Genomic DNA, 22,616 nt, shown 5'->3' with positions numbered 1-22,616 from the left:
TGCAACTGAATTCTCTTAACCTATATTATATCTACACCATATTAGAATAATGCTTTACAGTTCACAGTTCCTACATACACCGTCATTTATTTTAAATGCTTCAGATGAACCAGGAGGAACAGGTATTATTCCCACTTTAAATACGAGGAAATTGAACCTCAGAGACATTGACAGCAATACCCACGTTTGCAGATCTAGCGGGAAACAGAGCACCTGTTTGAGAAACAGAATCAAAAACCTGTTTTCTAAGACCTAATTCAGCGTCCTTTCCATTTCAGCATGCTTATTCCAGAAAAGAAAAATACTAAATGTTACAACATTTAGTAATTACTAGTGTGGATAAAGAACGGCTTCCTGGGGAGAGAAGGCCTTCAGCTCGGGTTTTAAAGGAGGGGAGGAGGTGGCCAGACGGATGGAGGGGGCAGGCTGGTGACACAGCTGGAAGAAATGGGCAGTGACACCACACCTGTTGCACGGGAACAGCACTTCTTGATTGCCATCTTCCTTTTCAGATTTAACAATAATCCTCTCAAGAAACCAACTGTTTACCTGTGTACGTTGACAAAGGAGATCGCTTTGACTCTTAGCATAAAATATACTAGTACTGTGATTTTATTCATAGAATTTCCTAATTTCCTGTTAAAATACACTTGTCAGGCAATTTGCATACAAAACTATGCACATCCAAGTTATAGCAGCAGAGAGATGCAAGCCTCAGTGAGCTACCTGATTACTCAGAGCAGGGGAAGCAGAAGAAGAGAGAGGGTTCTCTGCCAGGGGCACAAACTCTGTTACATTCTTTACAAAGTATTTAAAAGCCAAACACAGCAAATTAACTCACATAAATGCATTTCAGTACGTTATTTAGAGAAGACTGATATGTTTAAATAATAATGTAAAGTCACAATCATCATTCTTAATGGTAAAAACTTAGAAGTTATCACTGATTATTGCATTTGTCAATGCAATTAAATAAAGGGAAAAAAAGAAAAAAGGAAGGAAAGAAGGAAGAAAGGAGAATGAAAAGTAATTTGTTGGAAAAGAAGAAACAGAACGGTCGTTATTCATGGATAATATGACTTTCTAAATTTAAAACCCCAAGAAGTTACAGAAAATAGTGGAATCAATAGAGATGAGGAAAATGGTTAGATATACAATAAATATATAAAAACCCATGACATTTCTATTGACCAGAAAGGAACAGGCAAGAAGCGTAATAAAAACTTAAGAACGTAGGGTAGGGCTTCCCTGCTGGCGCAGTGGTTGAGAGTCCACCTGCCGATGCAGGGGACACGGGTTCGTGCCCCGGTCCGGGAAGATCCCACATGCTGCGGAGTGGCTGGGCCCGTGAGCCATGGCCGCTGAGCCTGCGCGTCCGGAGCCTGTGCTCCGCAACGGGAGAGGCCACAGCAGTGAGAGGCCCACGTAGCGCAAAGAAAACAGAATGTAGGGTAAATCTAAAGACAGATGTAGTATAGTTTGTAGAAAGATTACCTAAATTTCAGGAGTGACAGTAAAGAAGACATAAACAAATAGAGATATATATATTCATGAGTATAAAGAAATGAGAGATGTCACGTCCAAAACGTCAATGTAATTACATCAAATTCACCATAGGGTTTTACAAGAAAGTTGACAAGTGCATGGTAAGATGTACGTGGATGAGCACAGCCCAAGACTGTCTCAGGCACTCCGGGACTACAGTAAGGTAGGAGAGTCATCCTACCAGGTATCAAAATGTATTATAAATCTATACTAAGTAAGACAACACAGAATTGCTGCTGGCATAGATAAACTGACTGATGGAATAGAAAGAAGGACTTGGAATTGACCTACACGTTTACACAAGTTGCTCTGAGCAACAGGGCAGAACCATGAAAAGACCACATGCTGAGACCATGCATGATATCAAAAGACATCAAAAAGTCTCTTACTGTTAGTTATAAATGTATAAGATGAAAAAACTCAACACCATATTTAGAACACTGTAATTTAATACAGTGTAGTTTAATACATTAGAAACATTGAGAATTAAAAGGTGTACGTCTTTGTTTAAACAAATAAACCTTATCAAGAGTAATTTGGTGCTTGCCTTCTCAGCATACAGCTCACCGTAAAGAGTAGGCATCATTTTTCTGCTTTAGCAAATTGGCCACCTGCTTTCTGAGGTTCCCTCAGCTTCATTTTATCCTCTGTGATTTCATCCCATAAAAATATCGCCAAGAGTTCCTTTAATGTGACGTTTTTTACCAACATCACCTTCTCTGGGACGTGTTCATCCTTCTGTCACAACCACTTTCCTCATTTACGGTCACAAGTTCCTTTCACTAAATTCTGCTGGCTATTATCTAAAGTCTCACAAACGGTGACAGCGTCAACATTCCCACAGTCGGATGGTGCTTCTGTAACTCCATTTATGTCTGATTTGAGCTTCACTTCCAGCATTATCCCTTTTGGTTTCTTTGATGTGCTTTCGTCTTTGAATTACACATTTTTGTGAAGTGTCAGTTGAGTTTGTCACTGGGAGACAAGGAGTCAATACAGCTACAACTACAACTACGTGCTTCGCTGTCTGTGCATGAACCGTGTGACAGACGGGCAGTGACGCGTCACTGTCAGACCCTGAGAGAAACGCAGTGATTGGTCGCTGCTCAGGATGTGCATCTGGGACTTAGGTGGTGATTCGTGGGCTGAAGAGCTAGCAGTAAAATTTGGACTTTATGCAGTTACCATGATCAAACCGTGGTAACTGAAGTTTGAAGCATGTTGTCGGGGGATTTCCATTATTTAACTAAATCATTGTAACTGGAATTAGTGCAGACAGAAGCCGTGCAAAGTAAAGACTGCCTGTATGTGATGGAGGTGGGCAGACTTTGTCGAGCCCTCAGGAAAAGATGGAACCTGTGATAAGCAGTGGGTACCAGTGGCTATACACACGGAAAAGAGGGAAAGTGGATTCTAGCCTCCTGTCAGACACGGAAATCAACTACAGTTGGAGTAGATATCTAAATCTTAGAGAGACGAGGCTTTATATATATATATATAAATAAATGTGCGTATGAACATACATACTTATATGAATACCTATCTACCCATATCTACATCCATCTATCTATCTAACTATGTATCTATCTATATGGAATATCTTAGGGGTAGAGAAAGGACTTCCTTAAGATATGAAATGTGCTGATCATTAGAAAAAATACCATATTGTTAAATTCAACCCCATTAAAATTAAGAATTTCAGTTCATCCAAATATACCACCAACCAGACAAGACACTGCAGGGGTAACTGCTCGCTGTGCCGCCACTCCTTCTTCAACCCCTGCAAGGCTCCAGCCCACATTTCCCAGGAGTCTCTGCAGCTATAGATAACAGGATGACTGGTTTCTCAGTAACGACATGTGACCAGGAGTAGTGTGGGCAGTTGCCACTTCACTTGCCTAAAAGACACTGTTGCCGGGGACTTGCGCTCTTTCCCACGTGCCGTGACCAGCTCTGACCACTCAGAGGAGACTGACGCGGAGCTGGTGGTACACTAACAAGCTGAGGGGACCCTGGCCCCTGAGGCCTGGCAGGGAAGCAGGGTCCTCACAACTGCTCACGCTGGGACTGTTACCTGAGTGTGAAATAAACTTCTATCTTTTTAAAACCACTTTTTGAGTACTTTTTCTCAGAGGACCTTTGCCTTTACCCTAAATCTTATAGACAAGAACATGCATTTCCACGACATTCAACAGACAAAAAAAAAATGAAAGAATGCTCACTCTTCTTAGAAATCAGGGAAATGCGAAGGAAGACCACGACGCGATACCATCTTAGACCCATCTAATAAAGGCGAAAATTAAGTGTACTAGGTGTTTATGAGAATATGATGTCATACAAATTCACATACACGCTAGGTAACAGTAAAACAGTACAATCCCTCTTGAAAATGCCAGGTTATCCTATAAAGCTGAACAGCGTCCTACGCTTTGATCCTGCGGTTGGCGTCTATGGATTTACCCTAGAGCAGGGCTTCTCAGCCTCAGCACCACTGACATTTGGGGCCTGATAATTCTTGGCTGTGGGACCGTCCTGTGCACTGTAGGATGTCTAGCAGCTTCCCAGGCCTCTGCCCACCAGATGCTGATAGCACTCCGTCCCCAGTGTGACAACAAAAAACAACCTTCAGACATTGCCAAGTGTCCCTGGGGGATGCCACATCACCCCCGTTTGGGAACCTCCTCCCTAGGGAACTCTGGCTTCTATGCAGTTGGGGACACATATGAGAATATTCACTCCAGTGTGTATGTAACAGTTCAACTGGAGACAGCACAATTATCCATTAACAAGAGATGGATACATTAATTATGTACAAGAATTTCTCACAATTCACAATTTTTACAAAGCACAAAAACTATCAAAATTATTTTTAGGGATACCTACATAATTAGTAAAGACTTTTTTTTTTTAAGCAACGATTAAAAAAATCAAGAAATGATAAAAGAAAATTTAGGATGATGGCTTTGGGGGACAGAACAGGAGAGGTGAGTACAGGTACAGCAATGTTCTAGGCTCAGATTGGGTGATGGTTTATCTCAGACTTTATATATAATACAGATTTTGAAAAGGAAAAGAAAGAAGCACATAGCCTAGATATTCTATCATGGTAATTTTTTTTTCTTTTAGTGAAAAGAGTGTGCAGAATGTAGGAAGGAAAGTTTAGTCAAAGAATTTTAAAATCATGTTATAGTAATTGCTTTCAGCTTTCCTCACCCGACCCCATCAGTCAGAAGAGCCCATAAAAATCCTCAAGTGTCTCACCAAAGCCAGCCCTCACTCCTGGCCTACCTGTCATTTTTCATCTTTTCCCGGGAATCTTTGCGTTCTTCTGGACAAGGCAGGTCCCCTGGCCACTCTAAGGGTCACTTTCAGACGAGGTGCTATACTTTACCTGCTTATTTCTTATGTGTCTGCCCCGACCCAGCCCGGACGGTGAGGGCAGAGACCACCTGCACCCTGTCCATATTTGAATGCCCAGCCTCTGACAAGTTCCGGCAACAAAGTAGGAGCTCAGCAAAGAACTCTTACATCAGAAAGCAGAGCTTTTGAACCAATGGTCTGAGACCGCGTGACTCAGAATCCCCTAAGATGCTTGCAAAAAGAAAAAAAAAAAAAGCTTATTTCTGATGACTCAGTCCCTACTAAATCAGAATCTCTGCGGTGGGCCCAGGAGTCTAGTTTGTTTGTTGTAAGGTACCCAAATAATTCCTATTCTGAAGGTTTACAAAGTATACTGTAAACATAGGGCTCTTTACTGAAGTTTTCTATTTATTCTATTTGAGGTGAGATACCCACAGATACAACTGTATCCGAGCTAAAAGAATAACGTTGTTAGCAGCTTCTCCTTTTAAAATGGGAAGTTAAAAAAGGGTCCTGAGAGTTTAGCTGAAGTCTTTCCATACCTGCACAGGTTTTTAATCAGTGTTCCACTGGAAAAAAAATCAATATTTAGAAGTTTGTTGGTTGCTCCATCTAAAGCTTCTTTCTATGAGTAATTCAGCTTCTTAAATATATTTCAAATCACAATGCTCCTTTAATTTTCCCTTGGCCATTTTTATTCTTTGTATCAACCAACCGTGGTAATAACACCTGACCCTTCAAAACCCCGCCCCTTCGTGTAACTTTCCTCTTCTTCCTCTCATCCAGAAAAGGTCCTGTTCTCACAGCAACTCCACGGTACCTCCTGCAGTCTTTGGGGTTAGATCTTCCAACACTGTTGGCTTCCCTCATCACCAAGAGGAGTCTCAAAATAATTTTTTAAACCTAGAGCCTGGTTAAGCCAGGGATTTCTGCTAACGGCCCTGTTCCGACCCATCTACAGCTGCTCTGCAAATCCAGACCTTGTTTGTCGGGGGACTTAGGATAAAAACAGGAAATGGTGCAAGTTTCCATCCCTCGTGGAGATCAGGCAGAGGCCACGCCTCTCTGCAGGGATGCCACGTATGGGGGGCGGCAAAGCGTGTCTTTCTTCCCTCTATTCAATTCCTTTTTTCTGCTTCTTTCTAATAATTTCCTTCATGTGATCTTCATCTCCTTTATCACGTGTCTGTTTTCTTTCTATACACTTGACCTTCCCTTTTCTTCTTCCTTTCTCCTCGGTTTGGCCCAAAATACACACACTTCTTTCTTGCAAAAGTCATTTTAAGCTCTCCTCATTCCTTTTGAAGAGCGTTACTCAAAATCATTTCACTGATTTAAATCCATTCATTCAATACATTGTCATTCATTAAATTTCTACACTATTAAGCACTAAATTAGGCACTGGGAGAACAGAGATGAATACCATATAATACCAGACCTCCAAACATTCAAAATCTAGTAGAAGGAGAAAAGGCGTCTGGAAATAAATGTAATAAACGGTTTAGGTGCCATGATATGAGTTAAAATATGTAGTTGCATTTTAGCAATAAATAATGCAGATTCCAGAGTCAAATAAATTTAAGTTTGAATTCTATAGCTCTAAGGGAGATAAAGACGATATTAATAAAGATAAAGAAGATATTAATGAGGTAGAGTTGACAAGACCTAGCTAACAGTTGTGGAACAGGTAGAAGACAGGGAGAGAATGGGATAATCAAGGATGATTCCTAAGTTTCTAGTTTGTTGCAGGGCGTGAAGGACAGGAGCCAGGGGAAACGCACCTGCAGGGAAACATGATAGATGCAATTTTGAAAACTGCCTAGTGGGCCTGGAGATTTTAAACACACACACAGACACACACACAGACACACACACACACACACACACACACACAATAAAGCTTCTGTATTCCTAGGAAATGTCTTCATAATAACATAGCAGTGAGCTTTTAAAGTCATGTAATAAGTCTAATCCAACAAAACTTCATCTAGCCATAATTTCTTAAAATTATTTTCTCATCTCAATTTTCCATGAGTTATACATTCATCTTTCCTTTCATCCACCTTTTATGCTACTTTTAATTAATCTGAAGAACAAACTTCTTACTAAGAAAATCTTACCTGGACCTGTCACATCATGACTAATCAGAACTTTCTTCAATTTTCCAAGAGACACTGCCTCGATATTAAAAAATATCAACGTGTATGATAAAAAATGAACTCAGTGACCATTAGGACATTTCTTTCTCTAGAAAAAAATAGCATTGCTATTAGTATTATATTAGTACATTACTATATTGCTATATATTACTACTATATTATTACTATTACCATAAAAATTACCCACTTACTATTTTACGTTCAACGTCCTATCCTATGCCTTGTGGGACATGCACAAGCATGTAACATGTAATTCTTGCCTTCCTCAATCATATGGTATGCCAGAAAAAGATTTATAAATTTTAATCATAGCGTTTATTTTGTCTACTACTGCTAGTGGTAATAATGGTTCTTACAGCCCTTACAAGGTACAAACCCTTCTAAGGGTTTTTTATATAGTAATTCATTTAATTCTTAGAATAAGCCATGAGGTAAGCACTACTTATTTTCTCATTTTACAGTTGAAGGGAGTGAGACACACAGAATTAAATTCCTCACCCAAGGACACCATCTAGTAGCTGACCGAACCAGGACTCAGATCCCAGCGGTCTGCTTTTCCACCACTGCTGTTTGCCTCTCGGTGGCTTTCAGTTCCAAATGAACTATGTACTGAAATATGTGTATGTATGTACACATATAAAGTTTTTAAACAGACAATTTGTTAACTAGATATAAAGTGCACACATTCTAAGTGCACAACACACTCAACGCACACACGTCCACGCAGATAATAAAGCGTCAGCCTCACCCAGGACTCACCCCCACGATGGCCCATCCAGTCATTAGCTCCCCAAGTGGAACCAGTAACCTGACTTTTTATGCTTCTAATCAGTTTTGCCAGGTCTGGGACCACAAGCAGAAGCACACAGTGTGTTCACTTTCTGCTCGGCTTGTCTCACTCAACCTTTGGGAAATTCATCCATATTGTTTTGTTTAACGGCATTTTGTTCATTTTCATTGCTGAAGATGATTCCAAATTATTTATCTATATCACTTGTGGACAATAGTTTCTAGGTTTGGGGTATTACAAATAACCCCCTGCTCAGAAGGCTCTTGTACATGTCTTTTCACGCGCACGTGCGTACGTTTCTGTTGGGGAACTGCTGGGTTACAGAGCTTTGGTAGATGGTCTCAGTTTTCCAAAATGCTGATGCTGACGCATGCTCTGTGGGCTCCGTGTCTCTGTGAGAGGCCTAGGTGCTCCAGAGGCTCGTCAATACTTGATGCTGTGATTCTTCCTAAGTTTAAGCTGTCTGATAGTGCACAGACACTTCATTGTGGTTTCCAGTGTATTTCCATGGTTACTAACAAAGTTGGATATATTTTTCACATTTGCTGGCTAGTTGGACAACCCCTTTTACAAAGGACATATTCAAGTGTCATGCTTATCTTTTAAACTGGGTTCTCTTTTTCTTGTTGATTTGAGGGCATTCTATATACGGTCTGGAAACAAGTCCTTAGCCTGTATTTATTTTACAATACCTTGTCACACTTTCTGACTTGTCTTAATGGCGTCTTGAGGAACAAAAGTCTTGAATATTAAAATGGTGTAATTTACATTTCCCCCTTTATTTGTAGTGCTTTCTCTGTTTTGTCTTTAAAATCTTAGTCTATATTTGTACACCCATGTTCATAGCATTATTTACAGTGCCCAAAAGGTGCATTAATTCATCGATGGGTGAATGGGTAAACAAAATGTATATATGTTCAATGGAATACTAGTCAGCCTTAAAAAAAAAAAGTAAATTCTCACACCTGCTACAACACAGAGGAATCTTGAAGAGACTGTTCTAAGTGAAATAAGTCAGTCACAAAAAAACAAATGCTGTATGATTCCACTTAGATGAGGTGCCTAAGGGACTCTAATTCATAGAGAGAGAAAGTGGAGAGGCGTAGCCAGGGTCTGGGGTTAGGGAACAGAGAGAGAACGGGCATCATTACTTAATGGCTCCAGAGTTTCAGTTTTGCAAGAGGAAGGAGTTCTGGAGATGGATGGTGGTGACGGTTGCACAACAGTGTGAATGTCCTTAATGTCACTAAATTGTTAATTATGGTTAAAATGGTAAAATTCATGTTATGTATACTTTAGCCCAATTTTTAAAAATTTAAATCCTAATCTATTCCCAGGGTCATGAAGATTTTCTCCTATGTTCTAGATATTTTATTGTTTTATCTTTCACACTTAGACCTAAATTTGTGTGGAATTGGTTTTTAGGTTTAGTATAAAATAGGGCTCCTGATTTTTTTTTTCTATAATGATGCCCAGTTTACTCTCTGAATTCATTAAAAGACTATTGTTTCCTTGATGCTGGACGTAAGGATACGTAGCTATTCTTCTGGCTTTTGCCTGTTTCTCTGCTCTATTTGTCTTGTACCAATTAATGCTGTTTTAATTGCATTAACTTTAAATCTTGATATGTGACAGTGTGAGTTCTCCGGTTTTGTTTTTCTCAAGATTAATCATCTTCAAGATTATCTGGGGTGTGTTTGACTCTTTGCATTTCCACATATATTTTAGAATGACAGTGTCAATTTCCATTAAAAAATACTTCTGGAATTTTGATTGATATTGCATGGAAACTGCAGATCAATTAGGAGAGAAGTGAAAATTTTATAATATTGAGTCCTCCAATCCAGGAACATAGTATATCTTTTTTTTTTTTTTAGTTGCAGTGCCTGGGCTTCTCTAGTGGTGGCGCATGGGCTCCAGAGCATGTGAGCTCAGTAGCTGCGGCGCGTGGGCTTCATTGCCCCGCGGCATGTGGGATCTTAGCTCCCCGACCAGGGATCAAACCTGCGTCCCATGCATTGGATTCTTAACCACTGGACCGCCAGGGAAGTCCCTATATCTCTATTAATTTGTGTCTTTTTCCATTTTTCCAATAACATTCTGTAGTTTTCCACGTAGAGCCTTGCTGTGGCCCCGAAGTTCCTGTGTGAAATGGGCTCATGGGTGGAGCGAGCGTGGTGGCAGGGGTAGAGTTGTCCGCGTGGCCCGAGGACCTGAGCTCCCTCCCCTAACGCTGCTTTGGCACCAGGGCTGTGGGTTCCCAGGCTGCCAGCTGAGGTCACAGGGACCCAGTGCCTGCTGCCTACAGCAGTGACCTCTGGGATACATATTCAGATCAGCTCTGCCTCTCTCTTTCTCTCTTCCACCTTCCTTCACGGCTGCTTCCTGGGGTCACTTCCCCCTTTAATGACCTGCAGGACCCGCCCCGGGGAGAACCCACACAAAGGTCCCTTTTTCCGGTGGGGCTTCATGAGGGTCTGTCTTCACTGCTGGGCTGCATCCCTGCCCCAGGAGCCTCCTAAGTCTCTGCACAGCATCTCAGGCTCTCTGACGCCACTTTCTGATCTAAGCTTCCACTTAACGAACAACGGAACAGAAAGCTCTGCTGAGTATCAGGTTCTCCTCTGAACTTCCTTCCTATCGAAGATCGTGGACCCTCAAGCCCTAACTGCCTTGGCAGCTCTCCAGTGCCTTCAAAGCCAATTAAAAAAGACACACGTTTCTAGTTGTCAGCAGGATGGTCATTTTGTTACAAGCTATACTGTCCGTCCTATCTGGAGGTAGAATCTTGGGTTTTTTTTCTTTTTTTGGTGGGGGGTGAGGGTACTTGTTTTTAACAGAAGAGGAAACTGGGACTTACTCATGGTGGCATTGTTCTTGGCTAAGTCCCACTTCAACTCAACTTGAGGACAAGATGCATACCAAGAAATGACCACACCTACTGTACTTCCTAGCTGGTATCATATGAGCATCTCAGGAATTTTCTGTTGGAGTGTCTTTTTGGTTAGAGAAATTAGAGGAAAACTTGTGGGCACGAATTTAGAAGGATCTTTTTATTACCTGTCCAAGCCAAAACTTGACTTTGTTATTTTTTGGATTGATGAAGGCTTCGATTCCCTGAATCTCCTCTGGTGCCGATGAGGTTGATAAACATGTTAGACTCTGACTCGGCACCTGGCCTCCTGCCAGTGTACACGTAGATATCATAAACCACCACTGAAATGTCAGAAATCTGGTATTATCTTTCTCCTATTTATTTTCTCTTTGAATGTAGTTAGATACCCTGGAAGGGAATCAGACCATTCTTTAACCTAGTTGATGTGAGTTTTTCCATGGTACTTGGCCTTGGCCCTTTTTCTTATGTGCACCCCTATTCAAACACACTCTTGACTATTTCATGTTTAACCCATTCATACAGACTCTCAGCTATTCCCAGAACTACTGTTTCAAAATAATTATTGTTAGCAATTACGCACTTTCATTAACCACTACACTTTCACAGTTATTATGAGAAATTGTATTTAAAAAAAAAACTCTTCTCTCTCTTAATTAGATAAAAGTGGCAATTTCTTCCCCTGAAGTTTGGCTGTTCTAATCACAGCTGGTCACTCATGCTGCTACTTCATGGAGATCACTATTCCAATAACGGAGATTTTTAATAGCCTTGAGAAGGAAAAAATACAAAGATCCTAGAGAGATGCAAATTTAAATATGTTTTTTAAAAAAGAGCTCAGTGAGGTACCAGCAAATTATGATCCACTATATTTGACCTTAGAATTAAAGCAACTTCTGAGACACTGGTAGAAGTCACTAATTTAGGAAAGAGATTTCTCTTGCTGATACTACTAATATGGATAATATCTTGGATACAATGAGTACCTTTTATTCCAGGATCCTAGAACTCTTTCTAAATCATCCTCAGTGCAATTGAACAGCTGCATTTATAGAAATTCACATTAACATTTTCCAAAGAACTCAGACATGAAAATCCAACAAGTAAGAAAACAAAGTAAGCGAGAAACATTGTCTGTTTCCATCACACCTGACCTTTAAAAAGACAAACGTGGTATACTGGGAAATGGTGTAAGCAGAGACGATAAATCAGTTTCTTTGTGCTGTCTTACATATTCTAAAATGCCCCAGAGTGAAACCCAGCTGAGCTTAAACAGAAAATTAGAACACTGATGAATTTAGGACAATCACAGAAACCTTAAAAACTACCTATTAAGATGATCTGGTCTTACAACCTGTGTAGCTGCATGAACTGAATAAAGCTAAAACTCATGGTAGAATTCTTCATAAGACAAGTGTGTGGACGAGCATGAACAGAAGTCTTTCTAGAGAAACACTGTTTCTGTTTACCCAGAATATTTTCATTTAAGGCAAAGAGTGAACTTGTTTACAACTTAAAAAAAATAAAGATATTATATATAAAATAGATAACTAATGAAGACCTACTGTATAGCACAGGGAACTCAGTACTCTGTAATAAACTATATGGGAAAAGAATCTTAAAAAGAGTGGATATACATATATGTATAACTGATTCACTTTGCTGTACACCTGAAACTAACACAACATTGTAAATCAACTATACCTCAGTAAAAATTTTTAAAAATAATAAAGACCTTTAAAAAATTAAAATACATATGACAAAAATGAATAGTTAAAGGTTTAGAACATGCATATCAAAAATTATTTAGAACTGAGACATATATTTGCAGCACAAACAACACAGCCGTCCCTCAATCATTGTACAGGGCAATGACCACATCCTGTACCTTGACTGCTACCTGCACACACCTTCAATACTTCTCAACTCTGTGCTTCCAGAAGCTGCTATAAATTAAATTTAATATACACGCACCGAAAAAAAACAAAACTTATCGTCTAAATTCAAAGGAAGAGAAATAAATGTACTAGAAATTTTAGAACAAAGTGATTATCATAGATGAGCACTAAATTTTATTCTCAAATTACATCAAGAAGAGTCACATAGTTTATATTGTTAAGTTGAAAGAAAACATATGATCCCGCTACGAGAAACACACGTTTTGCTGGAATCTGTAACAGTAATTCTCCTTTACCAGTATTAGATAACACGATTCACGAAGCATTTGCTTCTGCAATGAAAGCATGTAGATTCTTTTTAAAAATGCTAAATGCATCACAATAGATTCTAAAAACTCCAGACTTTTTCATGATCCGTAAGGCAATATAAAATTCTTCCTTATCCAACAATGCAAAGGGAACTTTTAAAGTTACCACGTTGCTTAGACACACCTTAAAATACCATGTTTTAAAACAGCAAGTAAAGGTCAGGAATCCTTTGTTCAGTGTCTGTCCTTGGGCATGAAAGTCAGGGCTCGATGTTGTTGGTTTAATGGCAGGGTTGTACGTTCTAGCTTAATGACACGCATTCTGTTGTAAAAATGTAGAGGTTGGCAAATTATCTTTAGGAGAGGGACACCCCACACACAAGGGTGAACTCCTGAGGGATCCCAGTGATAAGGCCAAAATGTGAGTTAGAAGAGAACCTGCAATTAGCTCGAATACTTGAAAACTATAAGGATGGGTCTCCAGGTGTCAATGTTATACAGAATGGAAGAGACCATTTTACCTGAACATATTCAAAGGCAGGTATTTCTGACTACAAATACCATTCTTGAAGCACTGGATTTTAAGTAGTTATTTTAAGTAGTTGTATCTATCACCCCCTTAGCTAAAAGTATTTGAAAAAGTTAACTTGCTGATTTAGGTTATCCGTATATGTTGGGCGTTTCTGCCAATATTTTTTAAAAGTTCTTTTCACCGTAGCTGATGTTGACTTTTTCTTTCCGACAATTAGTCAGTAGATTCAGCTGTTCGGAAAGCCTTTCCCATCCGCCATCAGCACAGAAGAAAATTCTTGTCTTCTATTCGCCCCAATTGTCATCCACTTCCTTTAATAGCTGTTTGTTTTCACTGTTTGGGGGGCATTCTTTCACTTGTGTTTGTGATGTCACCATCTTGAACACTCTCGTCCTTATATTTACCGTATTTATCGTCATTTCGACAATGTCCCCATCTCTCAAGGAATGCACAGTATATGTATCATTGCAAAGCTCAGCATTCTTTGGGCTTTATAAACCTTTGGCCTACATAATAAGATTTAACACCATCTCATGAGGGACACAAAAATCTTTCAAATTTCCCCCCCAGTTTTTTTTTTTTTTCAAACATCATTTGAGGGCAGAGTCTGTGCCAAGCGTTTTGGTTTTTTTTGTTTTTAACATCTTTATTGGGGTATAATTGCATTACAATGGTGTGTTAGTTTCTGCTTTATAACAAAGTGAATCAGTTATACATATACATATGTTCCCATATCTCTTCCCTCTTGCGTCTCCCTCTCTCCCACCCTCCCTATCCCACCCCTCCAGGCGGTCACAAAGCACCGAGCTGATCTCCCTGTGCTATGCGGCTGCTTCCCACTAGCTATCTACCTTACGTTTGTTAGTGTATATATGTCCATGCCTCTCTCTCGCCCTGTCACAGCTCACCCTGATGACTTAACAGCCTCCACTCCAAGCCTTAATATCGCCATAAATAGTATCCTCATGATTTTCCTTACAAGGAATCTTGGATTCTTCTGCTTCTGCTTACTGCATACAAAGAGTAAAAAATCCATCTATCTATCTATATTTATATTTACATTATATATATTTGCTCTTCATGGGGCCATATATAATTCTTTAGTCACAAGGATATATTAAAAATGTCACATGGCTGGGGAGAAAGCTATAATATGATTTTTCACTGGATGTTTACAAGTGGGAAACCAAAGGCACGATGGGACACGTTCCCTTCAGCACAAGTTAAGAGGGAGGAAGCATGACCCAAAGAGGAAGTAGAAAGAGACACCTCAGGGATGGCCAAGAACACAGGGTGGGGTCACACAGGGGTCCTCGCCACATCTGAGGGTGAGTTCCAGGAACTGACATGTCCACTTGGAGTAAGAGAGGGAGCAGAAAGAGAAGAATCCTAAACTGACCAGTTTTCACCCAAGAGAAACTAAGCTCTATGTTGGAATTTACTGTTTATTTTGAATTAAAAGGATTAAGATTGCCATCATCCATGGAAAGAGGGGCTTGGAATATTTGTAAGTCAAGAAATATTATTCACATGTAGTAAAATTCACTCTTTTAAGGTATATGGTTTGATGAGTTTTGACAAATATGCACAAGTCCTTTAATTATCACCATAATCAAGACAGAGAACACTTCCATCACCTTAAAAAGTTTCCTCATGAGGGGTGTGATTTCAATCAGTTATAGAGAACAAAAAAGATTATGCTTTTGCAGTCCTCAAAGTTATGATTGTGAAGACTCAAACCCATCACATGATGATAAAAACAATGCAGATATAGTAATAGCCAGGATGATATCTAGAAATATTGTCTCAGACATGATATCTGCCTGATTTTTGAATGAGCATATAAAGACATTGAATCCAATTAACTGTTTATTAAATATATTATTTTTATATATAATATATAAATATATTATATATTACATATAATATATAATATATTATATATATAAATATATTTATACTATATTTTATATATATATATAAAATATAATATATTTGGTGATGTTTTGTGATTTTAATCTCAATTCCATTTGAAGGAGCACCTCTTAATATCCTATCACGCCAAGAAGTTTTTCATTCCCTTGGTGGTGATCCCTTGATCACCCAAGGTATCAGCTATGTGGTGATGAGGGGCAGCCTCTTCACAAATCTATCTGGAATGGAGAGTTTTAAACATCTAGACACCAGGAGTTTATTTGTGGAACTGAATTGAGTCCTTTGCCATCAGGCTCATTCAGGATCATTAAGGGCCATTGTATGTTTCAGGAGGAAAGGACCACCTCTAACCCATCCAAGATGTCAAGATTGAGCAACTCTAAAGAAGTACCGATGGCCAAATAAAGTCAGCCCCAGAAGTAAATACGGAAAGAAGCAGGTGGCTGCCTTACTCCACGATCTGCCATTTACGGTATCAGAGTGTCATAAAAAATTAGTTGAACCAGGAAATATTCCTCCAGATCTAGGCAGCTATTTCAAGAGAAATGCCCTAAAGAGAAGCGATCTTCTCACTTTAGGATGATTTTGAATAAATAATGAAAGAATATCTAGTAATTCTGTTATGAAAATCACCTGAAATTATTGATGATATGTCAAACAGTGGATGCGTTCATAGACTGTCTATCAGCCAAAACACTGTCCACCTCACGTGGGCCATCCTCCTGCACAAGTGAGTTATCCGTGTCCAGGGCCTCTTGAACTCCCTCTCCTAAACCATATGTGTCATAAGTGCAGGGCTCACGTCTTCCTTAGTTTTCAACCCATCGCTCCCGGCACATGTAAATACTGAATACTACTGAATAAATGAACGCCTAGTAATCCATCCATCCACCCATTCATCCATCCATCCACCCATCCATCCATCCATCCATCCACCCATTCATCCATCCATCCACCCATCCATCCATCCACCCATCCATCCATCCATCCATCCATCCATCCATCCATCCATCCACCCATCCATCCACCCATCCATCCATCCACCCATCCATCCATCCATCCACCCATCCATCCATCCATCCATCCATCCATCCATCCACCCATCCATCCACCCATCCATCCACCCATCCATCCATCCACCCATCCATCCATCCACCCATCCACCCATCCATCCATCCATCCACCCATCCATCCATCCATCCACCCATCCATCCACCCATCCATCCATCCACCCATCCATCCATCCACCCATCCATCAGTAAGTGTTGTGCCCTGCTCCTGCTGGTTGCCCAAAGCACTGCTCAAGTGTGAATCATCTAGAAAGTGCTGTGGCTGCTCTTCACGCAGATCTGTGCCTTAAACAGAGCCTACTTTCCCAGGCTCCTTTTGCACCCAACTTTGCTCTTATTCCCAGTTTATTTCAGGGTCCACCTGGCTTTGGGCTCTTTGGCTTTGCCTCCTAATCTTACATCTATATGTGCCAGTAGGAGTGGACAACAGGGTTTGGTTTCCCAGACTCTGACCCTCTCCAAGGAGCACCCGCACCCCCCAGTGACTGAGGAACAAAGGGGGGCAGAGAACTAGCATTGTCAAACCCCCCACGCTACTGCCAAGCGAGCGCATGGCAAAGGCCTCCTCATCTTCTTTATGCAGATGGCCCATTGGTGTAATTCATTCCCTGTTGTTCTAAAACTCCAAGAGTTCTCAATCTGCTGCAACAAAATTCTCCGTTTATCAAATAAATGATAGAGTCACATAAATATATCATTCTTCCTGCTGTGTCCTTAAGGTTGCAGATTTCCCTTCTCCACTGGGGGTATACTGTTCAAATTTTCATTGGGAAATGACCTATGGGAACTCCCCTAGAGAGACGTGCCTCTGTGCAAATGTCTGTGGGCAGACACACACACACACACACACACACACACACACACACACACACACACGCCCTGAGTTGGGGGCAAACTCAGTGATACTCCAATGAAACTCATGGGACCTTAAATCCTAAGTAGGGCCCTAACTGAAAGATTCTCCACCCAGGCCCTTCTAAATACTTAGCTCCCCAATTTAGAGATGGGGTACCAAAGAATCTCTGGGCCAGCCCGTCTCCTAAATCTCTCCAGCCGGCAGGTGACCTGGGGACATGACCTCTCAGTGCCCTTTCCTCCATCCTGGGAGACAAACTCTTGACACATTTCAGGCCCTACCAACCTTGGCTGACATAAACAAGAAATCCCAGAGCCTAAGGAAAAGGCTAAAGAGCCATGAACCTTACAGGTGAGTCCTCATCTTCCTGTCAAAGTGCACACAATGTGTTTAGCAAATGTCAGCTTTGGGGGTTTTTGTCTGAACACGTTCTCAATCCGGAAAAAGAGATGTAGTTGTTTATGTTTGGGGAACTTCCCCAGTACCGTCTTTTCAGCCACAATGCTCAAATATTCCCAGGTAACACTGTGTAACATTGCCCTTGCAGAATCTTGTGGGGCCCGCCCCTCTGCACAGGGGCAGGGGGAGGGGTGCGGGGGGAGGGCCCGGTGAGCCCTGAGCCTGCTGGCACCGCCTGGGGAGTGTAACCCCCGGCACCAGGAAGCCTACGCAAGGCAGCACAACTCAGCGTCACTAAGAGGAAGCCCTCGGCTGAATCTCTAATTGGATATAACTAATGGACTGTTGCAGGGCTTTCTTGCAGGTCACCAAGAATTAAGCTTTCTCAGCACTCATCATGGCGTGATCGTGTTGATACAAACTGCCCAAAAGAATCAGAGCTCAGACACAGATGGTAAATGAGATTCAGCATCAAGCACGTGCAGACACCTCCATCTGCCCTGAAGGTTCGTGGTCCGAGACCATATACGTTGGCGGTTCGGGGCTGAATCCCCATGGTTGAAATTTTCTATCTTACTGCTGAAAAAAGAAAAGAAATGCCAGGGTAAGGGAGGGGGATTTTCTAACTGAGAAGGCCCCTGGACCAAAGACCTGATGGAGGGTGAAGGAACTGTCCGTGCAGAGGCCGGGGAGGCAGGGGACAGCGGATGTAGCAGAAGGGCTGAGGCCTGGCGACATCGGGAAGCGCTGAGGCTGGATCTGGGGGAGCCAGGGAAGGACTGGTATGAGGTGGTGATGACTTGGGCTTTTACTCTTAGCAAATTGGGAAACCTTTGGGACGTAGTAAGCAAAAGAGTGCCAGAATCTGATTGACATTCTCCGAGGGCCCCTCTGGCTGTGGGGCTGAGAAGAGCCTGCCCTCTACCCGAGCTGTTCTTTGTGTTTGTCCTCCCGTCATGACACCAGCCAAGCAGTAGGAAGGAAGCAGTACGAGAGACAAGTCTCAGGCAGAGGACCAAGGAACCAATTTAGTGCTGAGTGCCACCCAGGTGACAGCACTGCGGTCACTCTCTCACTCCTCCTGATGGAAGCCCCACGCAGTGACCACTCCCCGGTTTGTCTGGAACGGTCCCAACTGACATCTGTTGTCTGGGCGTAATGATTAACGGAGCCCTTCTTCTCTCGCAAATGTGCCCTGGGTGGGATGGCCAATGTCACAGAGATCACTCTAGTATAGGTATCAGCCCCATTTCACAGACAAAGTAACTGACACTCAGAAAACCTGTGTCATCTGCCCCAGATTGAGACCAGGATTTGAGGCCAGACTCTGCTTCTCTGAGCTTCAGCTGTCTCCCTAATGAAAGGATCTGTCTCTCTCTGAAGCCCACATTTCCCCCTTGAATACAGGTATTGGGATAAAGGCTAAGGCATTAAGGAAAGCTTGCTTATTTTTTAAACTTATCTTAGCTCAGCCATTCTCATCTAAAACTGGCTCTAGGTTGTCAGTAAGCATTTGGGAAAGACACTTTCTCACTACTTAAAGTCTGATAAGCACAAATATTTTGAAGCAGACACATTATTACGTTGGTACTTTCTTACATTCTCTCACAGTTATTTCTTGATTTGAAGGAAACCACTAAGCACACCTCGTGTGCACTTGCCAAAACCTAGCATCAACCATTTCTTCGGCCCCAGATGTGGCCCCAAAGCTCATCTGCCGTTACCATCCATCTCGTGTGGAGAAAACCCGGAGCCAGAACGTGAGCAGGCTGCTGAGAGCTGAGCCGGCAACCTTATCAGCTCCGGGCATCCCTGCCAGGCCACTGACTATAGATCCTGCAGGACAGCCAACTGAGGGCCAACAGCAGCTCCCAGGGCCTTTCCCCACGAACCACAGACGGGAACACCTAGCAGGAAGGTGTGGAAGCCGCATGTGTGAAGGAGTTCCACTCGCCAGGGCTCACGTCCAGGAGGAGATCACTGATCCCATCAGCAACCTAGCTCAGGCCCCCAAAGGGTGATGATTTAGAGTCTAATCATCTCAGAATCCTTTTCTTTTTGAAAACATTCCAGCAATCTTTTGAAAAGATGAGGCAAAGTCACAATATTAATTGGCTCGGAGTGTAAGGGCCAAATGCAAGGGAAAGCACTATTTTGTGCTACCAAATTAAAAATATGTATATTAACCTCCAGTGGGTCCCTAGGACTCTATGCAGCCTAGCAACCCGACGTGTTAATAGCTTAATTAAAACAAAAATTCCTCCACATCCCCCTTTGTGTTCTTCCCGAAGCCAGCTTCAAAATGTTTTGACAGACGAACAATTTTAAAATATTGAAGGTCAACCCCTCCTTACTCCTCCTTCCAAATCCAAACCGGAGAAGCAGCGATTCAGTGGTTTGGATCTGCTGTGGCTTCCCGTGATGTCACAGGAAGAGCAAATGAACCTCTCCGTGGCACCAACATGATTTTCCAAAGGGGAGACAGCACCCCAGACTGCTCCGTGCTCACCAGGACATTCTGATCCCTACTTAATGCCTCAACATTGAGGTGTCATTATCTTCTCACTTTCTTATTTTAATGATTTTCTCCTAAATGAACAAATACTCAGTCTGGGAAAGGGGAACCTGGACTGTTTGTCAGAACCGGAGAAAAATGAGAAGTCTGGCTGAGATTAGAGCGAGGTATCATGTATTACCTTGTATTATTTTGTAGGAGAAAATGTCTTAAGAAATGGTTGGTGTGTTTCAGCTAAGAAATGACCGCTCTAAATGGGAAATACTAATGGAGAAGTTTCCTTAGCTAGTCTGGGGAAAGGATGAACAGAAAGATGCAGGGGAGGCCTGCCGAGCCTTTATTGCTGCTCAAGTTAAATGAACCCCAAATCAATAGTTCATGTAAAGCACAATGACGTTTCTTTTGTATCCTGGCTTTTTAAAAACCCATACAACTGCCTTCCACATTTTTCTACATGTAAAAATTGTGCAAATATGTCAACTAGGATGCAACTGGAAAAAATTCAAAATGGTTGCCTAATAGAGTTTAAATAAAGTTCATTTTAAAATAATGCAGCCTTTTAAAGCACTGCAGATTGAGAAATAACAAATAAAACAAACCAACAAGATTTCTTCTCCTTCTTATTGGTACTATGGATTTCAAAATTCTTCTATACATCGCTTTTAAAGAGCAGAATGGATTCTTGACGAATGTTAGCAACTGGGTGTATAGTTTAGATAGGTCCTAGGGTGATGAAGGGTGAACACCAGGAGTCTACATTTCTTAGGCGCCTTCTATCATTTCCACTTCAGGCTTCTGGACATCCCTGGACACCACTGCTATCCTCACATGACTGCGAACAACTAAAGCCATTAGGATCTGGAGCTGTATGTATTGAATGAGATTTTATATGAAAAAGCACTTTTGCAAACTGTCAAAATATATACAAAAAGAATTACTATTGGGCTTCCTTGGTGGCGCAATGGTTGAGAGTCCGCCTGCCGATGCAGGGGACATGGGTTCGTGCCCCAGTCCAGGAAGATCCCACATGCCGCGGAGCGGCTGGGCCCGTGAGCCATGGCCGCTGAGCCTGCGCGTCCGGAGCCTGTGCTCCGCAACGGGAGAGGCCACAACAGTGAGAGGCCCGCGTACCGCAAAAAAAAAAAAAAAAAAGAATTACTATTATAAAACCTTTCTCCATTCATTAACCTGGTCTTATCCTAAATCTTTCTCACCATATCTGAATTAACCAAGTATTTCTATGGCACACGGCCCATGCGTCACGCTAACACGTAGAGGTCCTGCGGGAGATGCAGCTACTTCACAGGAAGCCCATGGGGAGGGTAGACTCCCCACATACATGTAGAGGAAACAGGCTGAGGCGGAGGGGAATGTGATGGCTTCCAAGCACCCGTGATCCTCGGAGCCAAGCCTTCCGAGGGAAGCAGAAAACAAGCAACTGATGGGAGGGGAGAGGAGGGGGGTCGTTAGACTGAAGATGCTAACGAGAGCCGTGAAAACTGAGCAAATGTGGGATCAGGAGCCCTGTCTGCACGGTGCTCACTACTCCTGGCACACACTAGGCACCTAATAACTGTTGGTACGTGTGCTTACCTTTGCGTGTGGAATGGTTGAATGAACAGACCATGAGTGGGTATTAAAAATGACGAGACACTGAGTCACTTAATGGGATGCTGGGGCTCTGGGTAGGAGAGAGGACAGAGCTGAGGGTGGAAGTTGGCTCTCCTCTATGCAGAGTGAACCCCTCAGAAGCTGGGAAGAGGCTCAGCAGGCACGGAGGAACGCAGCAGCTCAATCTGCGTGTTCAAGGGACAAGGACCAGGTGGGGCCGGTGACAAAAACAGAAAAAGATCAGAGGAAACAGAGCTAGGGTGGTATCACATGATGGAAGTCAGGGCTGGAGAGAGATTTAATGGTAGTGACGGTAATAGCGAGTGTTTATCGCGTTGATTACGACGTGCCAGGAGCTAAGTACCCGAAGTACATTATCCTAAAGACTAAGTGCATTAGCTCAGACTCAAAGCAAGCCTATGACACAGACACTATCTTTACCCCCGTTTTATAGATAAGGCAATGTTGGCCAAGGGAGGCTAAGAAGGTTGCCCAGGGTGACGAGGCTATAAACACATGGCCACGCCCAGACTCACCCAGTGCGTCTGCTTCCAGAGGCTCCAGAAATCTCTGCCTCTTCACACGAGGGGTCTGGGACACAGAGGAAACGTGTGCATGCACGCAAACACGTGCACACAGGGGCATTTAAACAAAGAGGCCATCGGTATCCATTGAGAGAACAATTTTACTACAGTGGTGGCAGCAGTAACAGGGTGGTTATCAGAGACACAGGAAATGCATAGAG

The 22,616-nt window shown here is 42.1% G+C and overlaps 1 pseudogene; it reads right to left on the bottom strand.

Moving 5' to 3' along the window:
- Positions 1 to 330: 330 nt before the first annotated feature.
- LOC138413872 (lipoxygenase homology domain-containing protein 1-like) overlaps positions 331 to 22,616 on the bottom strand; it is a 72,247-nt pseudogene continuing 49,961 nt past the window's right edge.

This window comes from Delphinus delphis, chromosome 17 (genome assembly GCF_949987515.2).
Source record: "Delphinus delphis chromosome 17, mDelDel1.2, whole genome shotgun sequence".
NCBI lineage: Eukaryota > Metazoa > Chordata > Mammalia > Artiodactyla > Delphinidae > Delphinus > Delphinus delphis.
This window is presented reverse-complemented; position numbering and strand designations above follow the sequence as displayed.